This window comes from Callithrix jacchus, chromosome 14, assembly GCF_049354715.1.
Source record: "Callithrix jacchus isolate 240 chromosome 14, calJac240_pri, whole genome shotgun sequence".
Classification (NCBI taxonomy): Eukaryota; Metazoa; Chordata; class Mammalia; order Primates; family Cebidae; genus Callithrix; species Callithrix jacchus.
In genome coordinates, this window is record NC_133515.1 from 97,266,170 (window position 1) to 97,288,655 (window position 22,486).

Consider the following 22,486-nt stretch of genomic DNA (forward strand, 5'->3'; position numbering starts at 1 on the left):
TAAAAAGACAAATAAACTCCTTTTAAATGAGCAAGTAATTTTTATGGACATTTCTATGAAAACATATAAATGGCCAAAAGGTACTTGTCAACATCATTAGACATTAGGAAAATGCAAATCAAAGTTATAGTGAGATACTACTTCATACCAGTATGATGGCTATAGTCAAAAAGTAATAATAATACAAGTGCTGTGTTAAAATACATCAGATATTGGCAGGGATGTGGAGAAAGTGGAACCATTGTGTGTCACTGGAAGTAATGCAAAATAGTACAGCCATTTTAGAAAGCAGTTTAAGCCCATTCCTCAAAAAGTTAGAGTTACCATACAATCCAGAAATTCCATTCCTAGGTGTAGTCCCAAGAGAAATGAAAACATATGTTCAAACAAAACCATGTATGTAATGTTCACAGCAGCATTATTCATAATAGCTAAAAAGGGGAGATAATATAAATTTCCATCAAAAAATGAAGTTCTGACACACACTACAACCTGGATCAACTTTGAAAACATTATGCTAATGAAAAAAGCCTACTAAAAAAAACAATAAAGGATCATACACTGTATGATTTCATTTATATGAAATATCCAGAATAGTCAAAACCACAGAAACAGAAAGTAGATTAGTGGTTGCTGGGGTTTGGGGGTTGAGGAGATGGGTACTATTAATGGATTTGGGTTTCTTTTGGGGTTGATGTCTTGGAATTGGAAAGTTGTACAGTCATGAATATACCAAAAACCACTACATTAAATACTGTTTTGAAAAAGGTAGATTTTTTGCTGTATTCAAAGTATATCTCAATAATACTGTTATTTAAAAAGGGATTTCATCCCAGAACTTTGAGAGGCCAAGGCTGAAGGATCACTTGAGCCCAGGAGTTTGAGACCAGCCTCAGGAACACAGTGAGATTCCATTTCTGTTTATTGTTTTAAAAAATTATAATAAAAATAAGTTAATAAACAGGGATTCTAGATAAGTAAAGAAGGAATAGTAGAATTAAAATATTGCCATTTTGCAACTCAAATAATGGATCTAATAAATGATCATCATTGGCTGATAAAATCTAGATTAAAAACTGATGGAGAATTTTATAACAGAGATCAGAGTTGCAATATCTGAATCCACTAATTAAGCCTAATGTAACAAAATAACTAGATTTTACTGAAACAAAATAAATATTTTAGAGGAATATGTTTGATAACACCACAGGGGTACAGTCGGCAAAATCAAGACTGGGAAATCTTTCAGAACAAATGACACAGATCAAATAAGAGGCATATTGAACAGATCCAACATACAGACTTTGTATAGATCCTGATTCTAACCAGCCAAATGCTTAAATATATATGTATTTATGTATATTTCATATGTATATTTATATATATGTTTATATTTGTGTGTGTGTGTGTGTGTGTGTGTGTGTGTGTGTGTGTGTGTGTGTGTGAAAATCAGGGACATTTGAAAACTGATAGGGTTTGGCTCTGTGTCCCCACCCAAATCTCATGTCAAATTGTAATCCCCAAGTCTCAGGGGAGGGGCCTGGTGGGAGGTGATTGAATCATAGGGGCAGTTTTCCCCTTGCTGTTTGTTATGTTTTCATGATTGATAGTGAGTTCTAATGATATCTGGTTGTTTGAAAATGTGTAGTATTTTCCACTTCACTCTCTCTCACTCTCCTGCTTCACCATGGTAAAATGTACTTGCTTCCCTTTGCCTTCCATCATGATTTTAAGTTTTCTGAGGCTTTCCCAGTCATGTGGACCTCTTAATCAATTAAATCTCTTTCCCTTATAAATTACCCAATCTCACATAGTTCTTTATAGCAAAGTGAGAACAAACTAGTACAAAAAACTAGATACTTGATATTATAAAAAAATTATTGTTAATATTTCAGTGTCCCAATAGTAATAGAATTATGTAATAGTAATAGAATTATGTTCTTATAAGAAAATCTTTATCTTTTGGAAATAATACTAAAATATTTATTGATAAAATTACATAGCATTGGGGATTGATTTCATAATAATACATGAGAAGGCAGGATGGCTATGAGTTAATCACTGTTGCAGTGGGTAATGGGTAGGCATACAGGAGTTTAATGTATCATTTTATTTTTGTACATGTTAAAATTCTCCATTAAAAATGTTTTGGCCAGCTGTGGTGGCTCATGCCTGTAATTCCAGCATTTTGGGGGGCCAAGGTGGGCAGATTACAAGTGCAGGAGTTCAAGACCAGCCTGGCCAATATGGTGAAACCCCGTCTCTACTAAAAAATGCAAAAATTAGCCAGGTGTGGTGGCAGGTGCCTGTAGTCTCAGCTACTCAGTAGGCTGAGGCAGGATAATTGCTTGAACCTGGGAGGCAGAGGTTGCAGTGAGCTGAGATCACACCACTGCACTCCAGGCTGGGTGACAGAGCAAGACTCTGTCTCAAAAAAAAAACCCCATTTTAAGAAAAATTTGCTAAGCATCTTTTTTCAGGCTATGCGCTCTGCGGTATGTGCTTTCATATATACTATTATTAACTCTTATTCTCAGCAACTGGTGCAGTACATAGACACTAGCAGGCAATGAGTATGTATAAGTGAATGAATGAATCATGTTCTTTAATCCTCCAACAGTCCTAATTGGTAGAACTTAGACTTCTGTGTTGCAAATGGGGATATCTGGGGCTCAGAATTTGCCCAACATTGTCCTGCTTTTATGGGGCAGGCTCTATTCATGATGCCTCAAATATGTGTATTTAACGTTTGTTTGTTGGTTTTTAACTGGGAGGGGGGTGGGTAGAGGCTGCCTGATGTTCTCATTTGCATATTTTGTTAGCCATTCTGTAAGGAAATGGACGTTCACATGCTGAGGACACATGCGGTCTCAAATCAAGTGCATCTGAGGATACAGTGGCACTGGCCACAAAGTAGAAGACCCAACTGCTTTTCATTCTTTTCTTAAAGTTAAACTTAAGTTCACTGTATCGATTCTCCTGCTTACTATCAACCCAAATCACTCATGGTGAGAACACTGTACATACAGTATTTGGCCACCTTGGGCCTCGTGGTGTTCATAAGGTTGAAAAGAAGGAAAGGATGTCAAAAATCCACGATACTGACTGGCAGCTTAAAATAAAAACCACCGTTGATTCACTTGTCTTCAACTGGCACCTATAAAGCTTTCTCAAAGCCATTAACCTCTTATTCACCTTCTCTGGGTCCACTTTCTGCTCTTGTTGCTTCATGCTCTCAAACTCACCTAAGAAAATATCTCAAAATTGTGTCTTTTCAAGGCTGACTCATACACATACACACAAGCTCATGGCTGTCTCTGATAATGCACCTGCTTTGATCAGAAAAGTAATAAAAGTATTATAATACAAGCCAATTTGTCTTACTGGACAGAACTGCTTTTTGGTATCAATTTCATAAAAGTTAATAAAAACCTAGATTTGCTTTTCCTTCCATATGTCCAAAAATCTACATTAGTCCTTTTTCAACAAAGAAAAAACTACACCATTTTCAGCATTAACATTGCCTTCTTTTTTGGAGCATTCTTCTAAGAGTTTTCTTTCATTCTATTAAATTTAAAAAGAAAGCTAATTTAGATGTATTTAAAGAGTAGGTCATACTAAATTCAATTTCTGGTCATGCCATGTGGGGATATACAAAATAAAACCAAGCAAATTTAAACAGAATTGGAAACCTAAACTCAAGCCACCGCCATGTTTCCTCCTCAGCACCCTCCTACCAGGCGCCTCCTCGGTAACAGTCCTCTCTTACAGCATTGTCTGAGCATGGTGAGGCTCCTACATAGAACCATTCCCTCCAGTAGCTTTCCAAGTGGTGCAGCCCAGTCCACTGTGGAAGGCTTGCTGTAAAGCCTGAGTCCCACTGGCCAAACAGTCAGGCAAGAGAACTCCCTCCCTTCTAGGTCTGTCCTGCACTTGAGATGTTGACAGCATGGGCCACAGCCAGATGAAACACCAATGGCACAGGTCTGGATCATCTGCAGGGTCCCAGAGTGCTCTATTTCAGAGCATTCATAAACTGAACACATTTAAACCTTACAAAACAAAAACAATGTGTCCTTTTATTCATGCTGAATTATCAGCAGCTACTAGCAAAAGAGGGAAATTGTAGGATTCTGAAAACTTGTTTCTAAGCTGCCTCTTCCCATTTGCATGACCTTGGGCAGGTGGAGTCTTCTTCTATAGAAGGAGATTATAAACCCACCTTGAGGATAAAATAACAAATGTAAAAGTCTTTTAAAAACATAAAGCACAAGACACGTGTAAAACTGTATTCCAAAAATAAAAGATTGATATAACAGTATTTCTACCTTCCCCCACTTCCTTCCTCTATTCCCTCCCCCTCTCTTACTCCCACTAACTGGTACAATCACATTAAAGTTGTACTCATTCCCTCTGAATCTGTATTTAGTGTGACTGCTACTCTCTGGAAACTCCAGGGATCTCTGTAATTCACACAGCTCATCTCCAAGCAGAGAGCTGCTCAGAAGGCTGAGTGATTTAGTGAGCCAAACAGCCAGAAAGCTGCCTCTTTGTAAAAAGCAAAAATTCACAGATGATAGCTTTTCAAACAGAAACAGGAAAAATGTGGATTTTGCCACAAGAGGGGCTCCAAACCCTGCTATAAATACTCCATCATATCTCTAACTGAGCCAGGTTGTATGGAATCATGCACGTACAGAAGTCTGTCATGGGAAATCTCTGTTGCTCAGTGGGGGGAGTTTTGGAAAATTTGGGCCCAGGCCAAATTATTAGTTCTCCCTCTCTACCTCCCCCCTGTATTCACCCTCTCCCATAGCCCACTTGTGTCCACCTTCATTTTAGCACATATCACAAGGCATTACGATATTCTCTACAATTCTCCTAATTCCCCACAAGTCTGATTGTTGCTTACTCTAGACTCTAAGCTCCACTGTGGAAGGGATCACATATTATCCTCTCACAACTACAGCCCCTTATGCTAAGTGCTGCCCATAATCCAGTAAAAGATACTTGCTTTTATCTGGAAGAATTAACAAAAGCTATTAACTGCTCTTGTCAACGAGCTAGTAGAATGATCTAGATTAGGCATGGCAAAATTAAATGCTTCGGTGACCAATCAAGTCAAACATCTGAGCTGGTCGGGGATGGTGGTGAACTGTCCCCACTTCTCTAACAGGCAGAGGCTACTCAGCACTGGAACCCTTTTTAGGAACAGAGGCCTAGTATAGACATATCATTTGGTGTTCCCAGGAGAGCCTGGAAAACCTGATCCTTATGTGGGATATCTCGAGTTTAATTAGAATTGATCCAGCATGTTTTAAGCATCATGTCGTTCAAACAAAGATGTGCCGCTGTGCCAGCTACATCTGATGAGCTACCCATTCTGTGACCTGAGCCAGACTCTGACCAATTCCAGTCCCACAACACACATTTTAAACCAGAGTCGCTAACATGAACATGAATGGAATCTAGTCACAATAACAGTAGTGTCACTCTCTGAAGTCTGAACTATAAATGTCAAAAAAGGGAGAAGGAGGAAATGTGAACCATAGCATTTTCTAATGTTGGCCAGTGTTGTCCCTTAATATCATTCCAAACTAATCCTTTGAGACCAACACTTTTCTTCCCTTAGTCATATGTCCCAACTGCCCAGTGGATTTAACAATCAGAAGTATCTAACTTTCCTCTTTCTCACTACACTGTAAGGCTCACTCTCGTCTTCCTTTGATAAATAATGGGCGTTTGAGAAAATAAAAGATAGAATGGCAACTCTTACCCTTGAGGTGGAGATGCCACACGCTCTGCCTTCATCCTGCCCGGTGGGACGTCCATCATCATCCAAGAAGCTCTGCCCTTCTCAGCACACTGGAATGTGTGGTGGACATAGGCATTTGGTGACCAAAAAGAAGGGAAGAATCCTGTTCTCTGGTGATACAGGCCAAAGCAATCACTGGAAAATCACTCTCACCTGCAGAAAAAACCATCAGCCAAGCTGTAACTGCAAGGAAGAAATACACCCAAGACATTCTAGCTCAGGATCAGCATTCTGGGTACTTTGCTAATGAGACTATCCAATTCTCAGCAGGTGGGAGGTGGTCTCTTCCCCTTGTGGAACCATCACTGGCATTGGACACGCACTAGGTTTAAGAATCCTCAGTACTCAATATAGTCAAAGTCTTAGGACTCCTCTACTGACAGAGGCCACTAAAACATCCAAAGATAAAACCAGGCACTAGGATTAGGGCTGCAGTTACCCCCAGATGGTTTCTTATAGAAGTGTTATTCTCCCAGCTAATTCATCAAGGATATACTTGTAAGCTTCTAAATGAATGCATTTTAATGCATTTCAAAATCCTACTTCTGGGTGGTACTGCTATAATAGAATTAACACTGCTGCTGTAATTTGAAATCAATAGATTTCAAAGCCTAGCCAAATTCAATTTTGCTTTATTTGCCCATAGTTACATTATACAGATCAGAAATGACTCAGGTGCAAACACAGTTTCTGTGTGTGGTTATGTGTATAAAGTGTGTGTTGGGGGGATGTTTTAAGGTTCTGTAACAACAAATAAAAAGTCAAATTTCAGTTTCTCTCTCTGAATAAATTTTAAAAAGCAAAAAATTCCAGTTTCCACCCAGGTAAGCCTTGCCTCATGCTGATGCATTCCTGAAGGCTGGTACTAGCTTCTAAGCATCCATCCATGGACTTTCATGTTTTCCAATCAACACCAAGTCCAAAACGGGGAGGGGGGAAAAAAAAAGAAAATATTGATTCTGAGCAAAAATCATAAAATAAGTGCCTCTGGCTAGGTCAGTCATTAAACAAACATTTGCTGTGGTTTAAGATCTGCTGGCCATCATCTTAGGGATTGGGATTATAAACCAGATGCAGTGCCTGCCCTCATTTCCCCAAGAGCTCTCAGGCCCAAAACCAAATAAACAAGTAAATAGCATCCTAACAACATCAAGAGGCAAGGAAAGGAGAATGAACCAGGAACACAGTTTCCAAGTCATCCCAACAACAGCAGAGCAATCCTTCAGCACATCTGGACTTTGCTAAGGGGTAAATTCCTACCTCTGGCAGAGATGATACCGAAGAAAGATTCAGAAGCAAAATGCAGCTCCACCCAAACTGAACTTCTATGATGGAACACTTAGCAGAGGAGACAGAGAAATCTCAACAGGAATAAGTAAAATCAATTCAGGTGCTAAACTTCTCCTCCATCCTCCTCCATGCTTTCCTCTTTCTCCTCCCCTTCCTCCTCCTCCTCCTCCTTTCTCCCTCCTTTCTTCATGGCCTCTCAGTAGCCTGTCATTGGGTCAGTCCCAGTTCTTTGCATTCCAATGAAACACAGAACTGCTGCTGCGCCTGGATAAAAGGGTATAGCACACACGTAGTCTTCCTTTCCCAATCAGATGCCTTTCCAACTGTAGCATGTTTTAAGGGAAGGTAGGATTAATCTGGCTGAGAGGTAATTAACTGAAAACAGCTTTGATGTCACTATATTAGTTACACACACACACACACACACACACACAAATATTTAGGCTATGCAGCATTTCTAAGAATCCCCAAGCAGTGCAGAGAAGTTCATTGCACTGGCATGCCACAGGAAGCTCAGGGCTGGCCCAGGGACAGACTGGGAGGTTAGCCAAGTATATCCTTTTTATAGCTCTGGTACCTAGTAGGCCTTTCGTCTGTGTCTAATGAACAAAGGACATCCCAGGCTATCCCTCTCTCTCTCTCCATCCCCTCAAAACTGAGAATTCCTGTGCCTCACCCCATTTTTCATCATGATTCCTCTTCAAAAAACTGGATTTTCAGACAAGATGTAACACCAGACAATACCTCCTATTATGAATTTATGTACATTCACACCCCTCTAGGAGCATTCACATTCTAAGTGTGACTTCTCAACATAAAATTATAACTAGCATCGTCTGAGACCCACAAGAAGTCAAGCATCGTTTTAATTTTATACACATCTCTTCTGCCCTCAGCCACTGTAAATGGTATTATTCCCATTTTATAGATGGGACATTGAGGTTCAGAGAAGTGATCTGTCCAAAGTCCTACACCTAAGGTGTACCACAGCCAAGAGGTAAACTCAGGTAGATCTGCCTGAGTTCAATTCATGTGGAAAATCAAGATCCCTCTTAGTTGTTGGGGAAGGTCAAGCAGGGATGGGGGGTAGTAGGCAGAACATGACCCAAGCCAGCAGGCATTGGGGAAGAAAAATGTGTACATTCAACATATTTTCCCATTCCTTAATAATCTCAGTCAGTTTTTCCATTTCTTTATGTTGCTCCCAGCCTGGTCCATGTTGGCCTGTTGAAAAGAAGAGAGCATTGTTTGTGACTTAGCACTGAACAGGTTTCTGATTTTTGCTGAGCGATTCAGCCCGATCCTGGAAAACACATGAAGCTCACTCAAGCATTGCCACCCTCTGCAGAATTCCCCCTTTTCTTCACAATAACCCTCTGCATCATCCTTATACTTCCCTCCAGGCTGGCTGCGTTTCCTGGTGGGTTGACTACAGCATTCAGAAATGAACAAACGACTGCTCCATTGTTGAGAGGGAAAAAGTAATGACTAAGTGGCATATCGGACTCTTTCATCTTCCAGACACCTGACACCCAATCTTGGAACAGAAGCCAAGGAAAAGCAAATGGACAGCAGACAGTCCACATGAGTGAGAATGACTCCCTGCAACCTTCTCCCAGGTCTCAGAATCATAGGAATAAGGTTGCCCTCCAAAAACTACAAAATTAGTACCTGATAGAGCAAAGTAGACACTCCAGGTGAAAGTGCACTGTAGGTCTGTGTCCTTCATACTTGCACGGAATCCTGTGTGGCCCCGTCACTGTCCTGCCCACTATCTTCTAAAATGTTGTCACATCAGTGCCACCCACTAGACCGAGAAAGCCTCCAGTCAGGGACACTGTCCTCATATCAAACTTTATATTAATGATCCCTGTCACAGAATAGTGCATGACACATTTTTTTGAACCAATTATTCTTCCCTGAGCCAACAAGACTAAAGAGCAAATTAATGAAAAGAATCAGTATGGATAATGAAAAGCAGTTGCTCAGCAGCAGAAGCAGAGAAGGAAAGTGTGAAAGATTGAGATTGGTTCCAAAGACCCATTCCAGCAGTGATGAAAACAGAAGAGTCTCATCCTGAAGACTCAGCATGTCCAACCCAAATGGTGGGACATCTCAAGAGAGAGGTTTTGAGTTTCCAGACCTCAGAGTTTCAGGTATCTTTATAATACCCAAAGACTTCCCTTTGTTCTGAATCCAGGCTCCCTGAGGCACCTCCTGCTGATCTGGGTTCCTACACACCTTACTGTCAGGAGCAGATGAGCTATGCAGCCAACACAAGTGTCTATTCCATCTGCTAGTTCTGTCTAGGACTGTACTGGAACTTAGTAAGGCAGAAAGAGGTGTATTCATGCAGTTTCCTGTGAGTTTCAATGCAAGTCAACTGCCTACAGTTTGATCAGCTCTGGGACACCTGAGAGTGAAATTCTGAAGTTGCAAGGCTAAGAGAGAGCTGGCTCTGACCTGTGATAATGTTACCTGGGATATGGGACCTGTGATTGCCCTCCTGACAGCCAGCTGGCTTATCTGGAGATATCCTGACCTTGAAAACTTCTACAGCAAGATGTCTCAGCCTTGGCACTATAGACATTGTGGGGCCAGGCAATTCTTTCTTGTGGGAGCTGTCCCATGCACTGTAGGGTGCTTAGCAGAATCCCTGGCCTCCACCTACTAGATACCAGTTGCACACCACCCACCCCTCACAATGCTGTGACAGCCAAAAATGTCTCCAGATACTACCCCATCCACACTTGAGAACCAGTGCTCTGCAAGTAGAGTAAAAGAACCTCAGACACATGTTTGGGAGCTGGAAGGTCAGAAAGCTTGGACTGACAAATTGTACTAATACTTCATCTGCTGACAGCGGCTGGGGATACCCTCCCAACACTTGTTCTTTTAGAATTCGGTCATGGCCTTTCTAATGTCATACAATCAGAACTCTAAAAATGAAGAAAGAGAAAAGCAAGTTTAACCTTTTGTAGAATTTCAAACCATGCTTCATGCAATTTGAGTCTAAAGGTTAGTGAGTCTGTCTTAAACTTTCGAACATTTTGAGTGTCAGAATGATATACTGTGCACAGGCACTAATCTAGTTTCAGATCTATAGCCTGCTGCAGCTTTCTGCAGGTACTGCTACTCCTGAATACACCCACTGCTGACCAAAGCTCCGACCTTGTGGAGACTAAATGATGTCCCAGGAAAAAAAAAATGCAAATTCATGTCAGTTTTATAGTCTTCCTAACATTCATCAAGCAGAGACCTACTTTTAATAAAATCTGAGAGCAATAACATTATATGAATAATAACGGAAGGTGAAATCCAACCCTACCTCTATCTGGCTTAACTATTGAAAATTGTCACCCAGTGTTTTGCTTAAATAAAATTAAAATATCATAATCAGACTGCCATAACTGGATTTAGTGTACTAGAAAAAATTGTACTCATATTTAAATCCTATAATCCAAAGCAATCAGAATCCAACATCTTCCAGTTGATTCAGACAGGGCATTACTAAGAATATCCCTCCACTACCCACTCTGTCCAAATGATTAAATTTCAAGAAGTACCTTAAGTTAATATGGCAAATCCTTGAATTAACATTATTTTTAAAATTCTGTCTCAAAAAGAAAATGAAGAAGTATCAGGGTCTAACATATTCAGGGACAAACCAGTAAGTGTTTTCCAAATTGTTTTTGAAAGGTTACTATAAATTGTATTTCTCTTGGTCATTCAGAGTGAGTAAATACCATACCAACTACAGAAATCCCAAAGACTTGATGCATGGGTAACTAAACACCACCTTCCTTTCCTCCAGTTCTATGTATCTACACAACCTCCCCCTGGGGAATGAAGGAGAGGCAGCAGGGACACAAGTGTGTCGCCTCAGCAAGAATATCTAGAGAAAGTAAAGCAGAGACAGGCAGACCAGGAGCTTCCCTGGGGAAGGGTGTGCACCTCATAGAAGGAGGCACCATACAGCCACTGAGTGTTGACAGGGCTCTAGGGTTACTCTGAGTGGCCCATGCAGTTGTTCCTGGCCCCAGGAAGGAACTGCCCTGGCTCCATCCACCATGTAGTCATCTCCCTACTGCATGACTAGCTGGAGACAGAGGCTAGGGCTGTCCCATTTGAATGTATCAAACGACTGCACTAACACAGGCATATAGAGACAAACTGAAAGCAAGCAGCTTTGGAGTCAGCAGGAAAGTATCAAGCAATTGCAGAAGTGAAAACTTCTTAAAAGAAACCTTTCTGGAGGACATGGTGCAATGTGTATCACAAAATTCCAGGGTTTCACATTTTGGAATGTGTCCTGAAGAAAAAAACCAGAAAAGCATTCAAAGATGCATGTACAAGGTTGTTCAATGCATCATTAATTATTTGTAAGAGTGAAATGTCAAAGGCAACCTGCACATCCATCAATAGGGGACTGATGAAACAGACTGGAGGTGGCCATGCAATGAATACTCTGCAGCGATTAAAAATGCTGAAATAGCAGAAGTTACAGAACTTACAGCTTCCTTATACTAAGTCTGGCCCTGTGCTGTCTAGATGTCTAGATCCATTTAATCCTCACAACACTCAGACAAGTAGTGTTTTTATTGCATTCATTTTGCAGATGGGGAAACTGGTAAATAGAGAAGTTAACTGATTTTGTGGAATCAGGAGCTATTAAGTGACAACTCCACAATTTGAACCCAAACAATTATGCTTCAAATCCATTCTCTTAGCTACTGCAGCTCTACTGCCTGTAAATCCATTAAAAAGTCACAATATACTAAGTCCAAAACAGAAATAATTATGAGCTAATATATAGCATAATCCTACCTTTGTAAAATATGTCTAACTTTTAGAGTTAATGAGACTACATATCAAAATACTAAATTCATTGTCTCTGGATGATGGTATTTGGAGTGATTTTGCTTCTACTCTCTACCTCTCAACACCGTTTGCATTTCTAACTTTAAATAAATAGGTATTATAAAACATTTATGAAAATAGTTATTTCTGCATAGAAAAATAAAAGGTCATAAGCAGCCCCAGTAAGCCTTTGGGCAGAGGAGAAAGGGAATGAGATAGACATCAAACGAATTTACAGATTAACATAAGAAAGGACCCTATTCCCCAGCCAAAGCACTCCACTATCCCAAGCTGCTGCTGTTCACTCATGGCTGCTTTATGATGGGCAGTATCCTAGAACTACCAAGGACAAAAGATAACATGGATCTTGCCCTCAAAGCTTACAGGAGCTGAGAACAACAAAAAGGAGGGTAAATAGGTAAATAAATAACTGCAATGCAAGGTGCAGTAGTATGTCAGGCATGGGAAAAGGTCTAAAGTTCTGGGGAAGTTCAGAAGAGGTAGAGTCCCTCGAGATAAGGACGTGGGGACAGCTACAGGAATAGGTAGCATTTGGAGCTAATTCTTGAAGGGCGGGTCAGGTATGAACAAGTAAAGGAGCCAGGTAAGGGTAAGAAGGCTCTTCTCCAAAGAGTGGAAAGAACACACACAAAAGATGGTGGCAGGAAAGTTCATGGTATAGACAGAAAGCAGAAAATGGTAGACTTTGGCTATAGGAGGTAGCCTATGACCTAGAGCTATCTGTACAGATTATTTCTTTTAAAATATGAAGAACTCTGCCTATACGATCCACACCTTTGTGAACTAGTAAGAGATGCCCCTGGGAGAGGAGAAAAGATTAATTGCCAAAAAAAAAAAAAAAAAAAGATTAATTGCCTGTGGCCATACAGAGAAACTGCTGCTACAAAAGGACCACACCCCAGGCCTCCTGAAAGTTTTAGCCACAAGGAACCAGTCAGAGACTATAAAGACCTCTTGGAGTTACTGCTCTTCCTGGAACGTCTTTAAAAAGTAGACACTTCCGCTGGGTGTGCCAATCCACCAGGAATCCCAGTGATCTGAAATGGCAAGCAGTGAATTCCGGTAGTGCCAACTGCCATGCAGACAACAGAAACATTAGCAACATTTCATTACTTCATCCCACTCCTCTTTTGTGTTCCATTTAATCTGTTCACCTAAGAGTCAAAGTAGAGATCTGTGTTGAAATTCAGGAGGTCCTTGAATTTAGACAGAAAACAAAATGCTTATTTTCACCAATCTCTAACTAAAATTTTAGCAATTCCTTCCATTAAAAATGCAGGCATTGGCTCAGGGTAGTGTGTATTACCAGCGCCAGTGACTTCACACCAGTAGCAGCATGAATAATTTCATATCACATCAGAGTTGTTGCAGAGATCTCAAAATATTACTTATACTCATTATTACTTTGGAATCCCATTAGTTATAGACCTAGATTTTATTTAATGAATTAATAAGCACATATGTTGCTAACTCATAAATAGCTTTTACTATTTTGATAACTGCACTCCAACACAACTGGATTCCGTTATATCCTGTAGCTTTCATCTGCATTTAAATGCGCTATTCTGAAAAGGGGTCCATAGGCTTTACTCCCAAAGGGGTCCATGGCAAAAGGAAGGATTAAGAATACTTTAGCTGGAGATAAAATGTGCATCACATCATGTCACTCATATGTTCAACCTTCCTGTGACTTCCATCCTACTCAGAGTCAAAATGCCCACCACCCTCCCTCCCCTAAGTTCATGTGTCTGATCTGACCTCCAAATCCTCTCACCCTCTGTCACTCCCATCTGGCATCCTGGTCTCCCTGCTAATGCTCAGCATGCCAAGTGAGGCACATCCTAACTCAGGGCCTCTGCAGTGGCTGATCCCTCTGCCTGGAATGCTCTTTTCCCAGGTGATGGCACGGCTTGCCTCCTCACTTCCCTTCAGTCTTCACCCAAATCATATCTTCTCAACAAAACCTTCCTTGGTTACTCTATCTAAAATATCAAAAACCCCCTAAAACTCCTATCCCCTTCCTTGCTTTATTTATAATCCTAGGATTTATCACCCTATAAAATATACTTAGATATATACTTTTTAATTTCATTATCTTATTTACTGTTTGCTTCTCCACTTTAATATGAGCTCCAGGAGTGCAGGGATTTGTGTCTCTCATACCTCACTGCATTCCCAGTCCCTAGAACCTCATCTGACACATGGCAAATCCTTAAAAATTTATTTGCTGAATTAATTAATGAATTAATGAGTTGGTTGACATTTGCCAATAGCTTAGCTACTGGCTGCTTCCATTCTGTGTCCAATTTTAAAGTCTCTCTTGCCCACTGCATTAACTGGGAGAAGAGAAAAATCACAACAAATATGCTTTTGAAATTGTGGTCACCACAGAAGACAAGTAGCTTATCTATCAACCACTGCAGATGGCAGATACATTCTTTCTCTTAATTAAGAGATTTTTTATTAAAGACAAGATAGATAAGTTCTAACATACACACACATACAAGTTATTGGTTGGATCAAATTATATCATAAAACAAATACCAAAAAGTAAATGGAAAAAATGGGGATATGTCATAACATCTATAAAAGCACACTAACCCAGACTGCAATAGAAGTGATGCTGAATAAGATCATCGTACAGATTCTACCTGGCTAATACTAAAAGGAAACGAACAGTGCACACACTCATAAGTAAATGCAGGTGGCAAATCACCACATTAACACTGACTGACTTAACCTACCCTTGTTAAAATGTAAAACTACCCATCTTAAGGCACGGCTGCTTACATATTAAACTAGCAAAAATGCATTTAACACTGGTAAAGATCTAAAGGGGCAGGGCTGTCTGCATCGATGTATAAAAAGCACTTTATCTCATCCTGTAAGCTGGAAGCCTTTCTTTTCATAAAAACCACCAGTTTTAGAATAATCTATCAACCAACGTTAAGACTAGACTTTCTGTAGTTCTTATCAAATGTCAGTCAAGGACGATAAAGTACTATTTTATATCAAATACATCCTTATATAGACATACTCAAGTCACTCGCATTAACACACACACACACACACACACACACACACACACACACACACATAAAAGTCTCCCAATCTCAAATTCCTCTCTGTTAACACAGCTTCTAGAAATTATTTTCTACATTCCTCCTTCCTTTTATTCTACAATTCTTGACCTAATACCCCATTTTTAAGAGTTTTTGCTGTGGGTATCTCCAGGTGACCAAATCCAAAGGACACTTCCCAGTCTGCTTATCTGCATCTGACTTGCCTGTGCTGCAATCCACTAACACCACTTGCTGTGTTCTCTCCCACTTGTCTGACTACTCATGTTTATTTATCTATAAAACTCTGTGTCTTCTTCCCAAATCTTAAATCTGGGGTCACAAAATATTAATAAAATGCCTGCAGGAGCAAGGCAGGGGCCCCAAATGAGAGGAGGACGACACCTGGCCACTGTAACAACTAGAGAGCACTGGTCCTGCTGAAAGTGGGAACTGGCCCACTGTTGTCCCTCCTCTTTGGGTATCAGGAGGTCAGATCACCCAATTTGTAAAGAACACCTACAAATTTCATTTTTATAAAAAATTTCCCCAATTTTTTAAATGTTAGCAACTATGGTTCTTCTTGTTTCAATATCATCAACCAAACTGAAGACACCTGCAGCCTAGACACAATCTACAGGCGTCCTTTGTGTCATGTCCCCCCCACCTCACCCACTACCATGGCCTCCTCCATGTGCCTCTGCTCTTCTCCTTGGCCAGTGTCAGCTGATAGTGGAGCTCAGATGTGCATTTCCAGCCCAGTCTCCCTCTTACATTCCAGACTCATATGGCGGCCTACCAGACATGTCCATGTGAATGTCCCACTGGGGCCTTAAAATAAGCACATCCACACTTTCCCTTCATCCTCTGTCCCCTTCCCACCTGCTTACTCGGGCCAGACACCTAGAGATCATCCCAGGCCCCTACTTTTCCCTTGCCACACAGGCCTACTGGCAGGCAGCCAGCACCAATGGTGAGCAAATACACATTCCCTTTGCCTCTCAGATCTATTTTCTTTTTCTATCCCTCCTGCCTCTGTTTTAATCCAGATACTTGGTGTTTTTCCACTCATTTATCACAATAGACAACTAACTGTCCCCCTTGCCTTAGGCTATTTCCATTCCCTACCCCCAAATTCTTCCTTCATACTAAGCTGAAGTTACCTTTAACATGCACATTGGATGTTATACCCCACTCGCCGCACTTAAAGTCCCCACATGGCTCTTCTGGCCTTCAGGGTAAACTCTGGATCCAGAATGCTTGAGTTGGTATCCTGGCTTCAGCACTCACTAGCTGTGTGACCTTGGGTCAGTCGTTTAGGTTCTTTGAGCTTCAGTTTCCTTATTTGTGAAGCATGGAGATTATATCAGATACCACAGAGAAGTCATAAGGATTAAAAATGAGATAATACAAATAAAGCACTCTGTGCTTGGGACATAATAAATGTTCAATTAAATGTTAGCTATTATTATTATTATTCCTTATCCTTTAGCCTTCCCTGTCACAACCCAACTGAAACTCTAGAACAGTAAAAAATTAGTAAAAAAAACAGCCATATATGGTAGCCAAGACAAGCAGATCACCTGAGGTCAGGAGTTCGAAATCAGCCTGGTCAACATGGTGAAACCCTGTCTCTACTAAAAATACAAAAATGGTCAGGAGTGGTGGCACATGCCTGTAGTCTGAACTACTCAGGAGGCTGGGGAAAGAGAATTGCTTGAATCTGGGAGGCAGAGGTTGCAGTGAGCCAAGACTGCGCCACTGCATTATGGCGCAGGCAACAGAGCAAGACTGTCTCAAAAAAAAAAAAGAATTAATGAAAATCTCCAAATGTGCTCTACCTTCTCACAACTCCAGGTCTTCTCTGCACTTGTTTGGTCTGCTCAGAATGTCCTTTAAGACTCAGCTCTACCGTATTTTCTAGAACCAACCCCAGACTCCAGACCTCTCCCTACCTCAAAACCAGGCTCCCTTCCACTGCACCCCACCCACCGACACCTGCCTCCACCAGAGTACTTAACTTGCTGAAACACAGTAAAACAATTTACTCATTGTCTTCACATTGCTCACTGAGTTCTGCAAAGGTAGGGCCCATTTTTTCTTGATTTTTGCATCCTTAGTGCTCAGTCAAAAGTAATGAATGAGCAAATGACCTTTTTAAATCCCAAGATCAATGCAGAGAAGCAGGCATTATGATGAGTCCCCACTTATGGATGAGGAAATGGAGGTTTCACATATGTAAGTGGAAAACAGAGGTAGCAACGTCAGAGCCCAAGTCCGCTCTCCAGTGACGCCCATATTGGGGAGGCTCATCGCACTCTTGGCTTCTGTCGGCAGTGGTGGTTGTCTGTCCTAACACACCAGGCCCATGTCCTTAAATCAAACTGCATGTTGGCCTTATCTCCCTAAATGAGCATGGAAACAATACCAATGACTTATCACCTCATGCCCTTTTTGTGAAGACTACAAAACATCTATAAAGCACAGGGATAATAGAAGAGTCACAATTTGATATGTGCTTATCTCTATAAAGTATGTATGTTCAGGGTCCATTACAAAATCACTTTTCTGGAAAAACCTTTATATAGTGCTTTCTTTGTGCCAGGCACTATTGGAAGCATTTTACTTTATGCTACCTAATACTAGACAAATCGATACTATTATTACTCCCATTCTGCAAGTGAGGATACTGAGGACACAGAGGATAAATAACTTGCCCAGCCAAAGAGAGTGGAGCTAAGATTTGAATCCAGGAGTAAGAGCACAGATTCTGTGACTACCACTTTCTGTTGGCATAACTTGGCATAACCATTTAAATGGTTCCTTGTGGTTTCTTCATCTGTTGATGGGTAATAGATGACTGATAGCAAAAGATAGATAGATGTAATATAATAACAATATAAGATAAGATGATAATAGTACCTACATCGAAGTTTAGTTATAAGAAATAAATGGGAAAAGCCTAGTGAAAACAGATGGAATTAGCAGTGGAAAATCCAAGAGACCTCTGGACGCCTAAGGAGGGAAGCTCTTTTGGGAGATAGGGAGGTGTAGACAGCCGATTTCTGACCCTGAATGTTCTGGTAGTACTACAGGAGAGACCGAGAGCCAGGGCTGTGTGAACGAGGACCAAGGTCCCCACTTACCTTCCTGTAACCTGATTTGGACTGCCCAGGATGCCAGAAGAGTATGGAACACAAAAGATGGTGGCTTCTAAATCCCAGATACTTGTTGTCACCTCATGTGAGATAGTCCATCAAGATGGAGCAGCTGTCTCCCTGTGGTGTTTGGCAGCTTCAGGATTTTGCACGGGAAAGGGCCCATACTGGCTGAAGCTTGCCTTTTTATGATAGCACTGAGTCCTGAGGTTTCCTGAGACCCTCTATTAGATGATCTTCTGAGAACACATGATATTATAGTAACACTGTCAGAGGCATTAAACCAGAGCGTCTCCGTCTTGAATAGGGGCTGATAAAATAAGGCTGAGACCTACTAGGCTGCATTTCCAGGAGTTTAGGCATTCCTAGTCTTAAGATGAGATGGGAGGTAAGCACAAGATATAGGTCACAAAAACCTTTTGCTGAGAAATTAGACTGCGGTAAGGAGGCCGGGCCAACAACCACCAAAACCATGATGGTGATTAAAGTGACCTCTGATCGTCTTCATTGCTCATTATGAACTAATTATAATGCATTAGCATACCAAAAGACACTCCCACCTGCACCATGACAGTTTACAAATCATGATAACCTCAGGAAGTTATTCTATACAGTCTAAAAGGGGCAGAAACCCTCAGTTCTGGAAGTTGCCTATCCCTTTCCTTAAAACTCATGAATAATCCACACCTTGTTTAGCATATGAACAAGAGATAACAATATGTGTAAGTACCTGAGCAGCCCATGCCACTGCTCTGCCTGTGGAGTAGCCATTCTTTATTCTTTTATTTTCTTAATAAACTAGCTTTCATTTAAAAAAAAAAAAAAGAAAGAAAGAAATGGGTTAATATGTGTAACACATTTATAATAGTGTCTACGTCAGTGCTGTAAGTGCTACATCAATATTTACTATTGTTATTTTTATCACTAAGTATTGCCAGAGCCCTGAGTGCCATCTGAGAAAGAACTGGAATTGTAAGTACACAGGAATTACTCCGAGCTCTTTGATGCTAATTTGACCCACTCCAGGTAGACCTGGGAGCAAGACCAGCCTGCAACAATACTGGCATGCCAGCAAAATTGGTCTGCAGGAATCTAGTTTCCACTGCCCCTTTGAGAACATCCCTTGCTCCCTCCTTAAAAATAATGTTCTTGTGTTCTCTCCTTGTGCCCCTTTCAAACCAGTAGGAAAGGCCAGGAGATTAGTCTTTAAACTCTGGTGTGAAGTAAGACCTCTGGACATTTCCTACATCTATTAGGGTTCTTTGGACACAAGCAGCAGCAACTGTTTGCAGCTAACTCAAACAAATGCAATTTTTTCAGATGGCTATGTGAGGCTCCTAGAATCAAAGAGAAGCCTGAAAAGTCACACCTGGAAGCAGACAGGAGCCAGGGCCCTTCTGAGGAACCTGAAAGTCAAAATTACAGGAATAATCAACATCATTAAAATGGCCATACTATTCAAAGCAATCTACAGATAGATTCAATACTATTCCTATCAAACTATTAATGTCATTTTTCAAAGAATTAGGCAAAACTTTTTTAAGATTTATATGGAATCAAAAAAAGAGCCAGAATAGCCAAAGCAATATTAAGGGGGGGGGGGAACCTAGAGACATCACATTACTGACATTAAACTATACTACAAGGCTAGAGTAACTAAAACAGCATGGTACTGGTGTAAAAACAGATATATGGACCATTGGAAAAGAACAGAGAACCACAATTGAAGCCACATACCCATAACCATCTGATCTTCAACAAAGTCAACAAAAATTAGCCATGGGGAAAGGACTCCCTAATCAATAAAAGGTGCTGAGATAACTGCCTAACCATATGCAGAAGAATTAATTTGAACCCCTACTTATCACCATGTATAAAAATTAACTCAAGATGCATTAAAGACTTAAATGTAAGACCTCAAACTACAAAAATCCTAGAAGAAAACCTAGGTTTTCTTTCTAAAAATCATTTATTAAAGGAAATACCTTTATTAACATCAGCCTTCAAAGAATTGATGGCTATGTCCTCAAAAGTAATTTTGACAAAAACAATAAATGACTAGTGGGGCCTAATTAAACTAAGAAGATTCTGCACAGAAAAAACTATAAACAGAGTAAAAAGACAACCTATAGAATGGGAGAAAAGTTTTGCAAATTGCATATCTGACAAAGGACTAAAGTCCACAATCTATAAAAAACTTAAATCAACAACAAAGAACTCCATTAAAACAGGAGCAGAGAACATGAACATGAACAGATAACTTCTCAAAAGAAGACAAACAAGTGGCCAACAAACATGTTTTTTAAATGCTCATCATCACTAATCATCAGAGAAACGCTGGCAAGGTTGCTGAGTAAAGGGAATGTAAGTTAGTTCAGCCATTGTGGAAAGCAGACTGGAGATTTCTCAAAGAACTCAAACCAGAACTACCATTCAACTCAGCAATCTCATTACTGGGTATATATCCAAGAAAACAAATCATTCTACCAAAAAGACACATGCAGTTGTATGTTCTTCACAGTCTAATCACAATAATAAAGACATGGAATCAACCTAGCTGCCCATCAACAGTGGATTGGATAAAGAAAATGTGCTACATATACACCATGGAATACTACACAACCACAAAAAAGAACAAAATCATGTCCTTTGCAGCAACATGAATGCAGCCAAAGACCATTATCCTAAGAGAATTATCACAGAAATAGAAAATCAAACACCACATGTTCTCACTTATGTGAGTGGGAGCTAAATATTGGGTACACATGGACATAAAGATGGGAACAATAAGCAATGTGGACTACTGATGGGGAGGTAGGAAGGAGGTCAAGGGTTGAAAAACTACCTATTTGGTACTACGCTCACTACCAGCGTGACTGGTTCCATCATACCCCAAGCCTCATAATCAAGCAATATACCCCTGTAAACAAACCTGCACACATATTCCCTGAATCTGAAATAAAAGTTGAAAAAATGAAAAAAAGAAACTACAGGAATAATTTATAGAGGAAGAGATCTCTTTGGAGAGCCACATAGGGAAGAACTCACTACAGTGTTCTCTTTCAATCTCCAGTCACTCAACTGACAGTGTCAGAATGGCTGAGCCTACTCCACCTGTTCACCCAGTGGCTATACTGGGGCAGGGAAAAGAAGCTAGCCAAAGGAACCTCTTGGGAGATCTTAACAGTTACAAAGTCAATATTCAACAGTGTAGTATAATTACCCAAAGGGAATTAGGGGACCTGAAGCAGATAAAACAGACATATAGCCAAAAATTCCACTCAACTTTCCCAGAATTCTCCATTCCAAAAAAATAGTTGAGGAATTTCATCCATCAAGGAACAAAACCAATTAACTCTCTGGGTGATAGAGGCCCCTCTCCAATGCCCCCAAAGTCACAACAGTACATAAGACAGTGACATCATCTGGCTTTACCTCTAATGTCATTTCCATCTCCATGGACAGCCAAAGGGACTTTTCTAAACTCTAAGTCACAGGCCAGGCACAGTGGCTCACACTTGTAATGCCTGTGGTTTGGGAGGCTGAAGAATCATTGCTTGAGTCCAGGAGTCCAAAACCAGTCTGGGCAACATAGCAAAATCCCATCTTTACAAAAAAAATAAAATAAAAAATGAGTCGGGTGTGGTGGCGCAAGCCTATAGTCCAAGCTACTCAAGAGGCTGAGGTAGGAGGAATTGAAGGTTGTAGTGAACTATGATTGTGCCACTGCACTCCACTAGGCAACAGAGTGAGCCCATCTCTAAAAAATAAAAATAAATAAATAAAATAAAAACATAAGTCAAATGTGCCAATACTTTATGTAAATCTTCAACAGCTTCCTAGCGTCTTCAGGATGGAGACTAAACTCTATCCTGTCTGGCCTCAGCACCCACCAACATACCTCATACCTCTGCCTCACTCCATTAAATTATTTACCATCCCCAACTGCACTACACACTCTCCCTTCCAAACTTCATCAAAGCTGTTCCCTCTGATTGTGGTGTCCCCTTCCCTTCTTTTCCAGTTAACTCCGGTTCTGTCTTCAAGGAATCAGTCCAAATGTCACCTCTTTGGGGAAGCTTTGTCTCAATGTACTCCCTTCCTCCCATACACACGTACCTAATGCTACATTCTCCTTTGTGCCTGCAGAATGGCATTTCTTAGCAATATCACTGACATATGGTGACATTAGTGCCTGCTACACAGTAAACAAATGGGAAATGTCTGGTGAAAGTTTAACCAAATGAACATTTCACTTAAAGGAAAAAAATAAAAAAAATAAG

General features: G+C 40.5%; 1 protein-coding gene across 4 annotated transcripts in view; it reads right to left on the reverse strand.

Annotated features, from left to right (window-relative positions):
- Positions 1-22,486, reverse strand: part of KCNS3 (potassium voltage-gated channel modifier subfamily S member 3) — a 49,226-nt gene that overhangs the window by 9,687 nt on the left and 17,053 nt on the right. For 3 of the 4 annotated variants that reach the window (XM_035273150.3, XM_035273149.3, XM_035273148.3), the window contains exon 2: positions 5,777-5,968. The exons of the other annotated variant lie outside the window; for it this stretch is intronic. The gene's annotated coding sequence lies outside the window, so the exon portion shown is untranslated. The remainder of the gene's footprint in view (positions 1-5,776; positions 5,969-22,486) is intronic. 4 annotated transcript variants of the gene reach the window in all.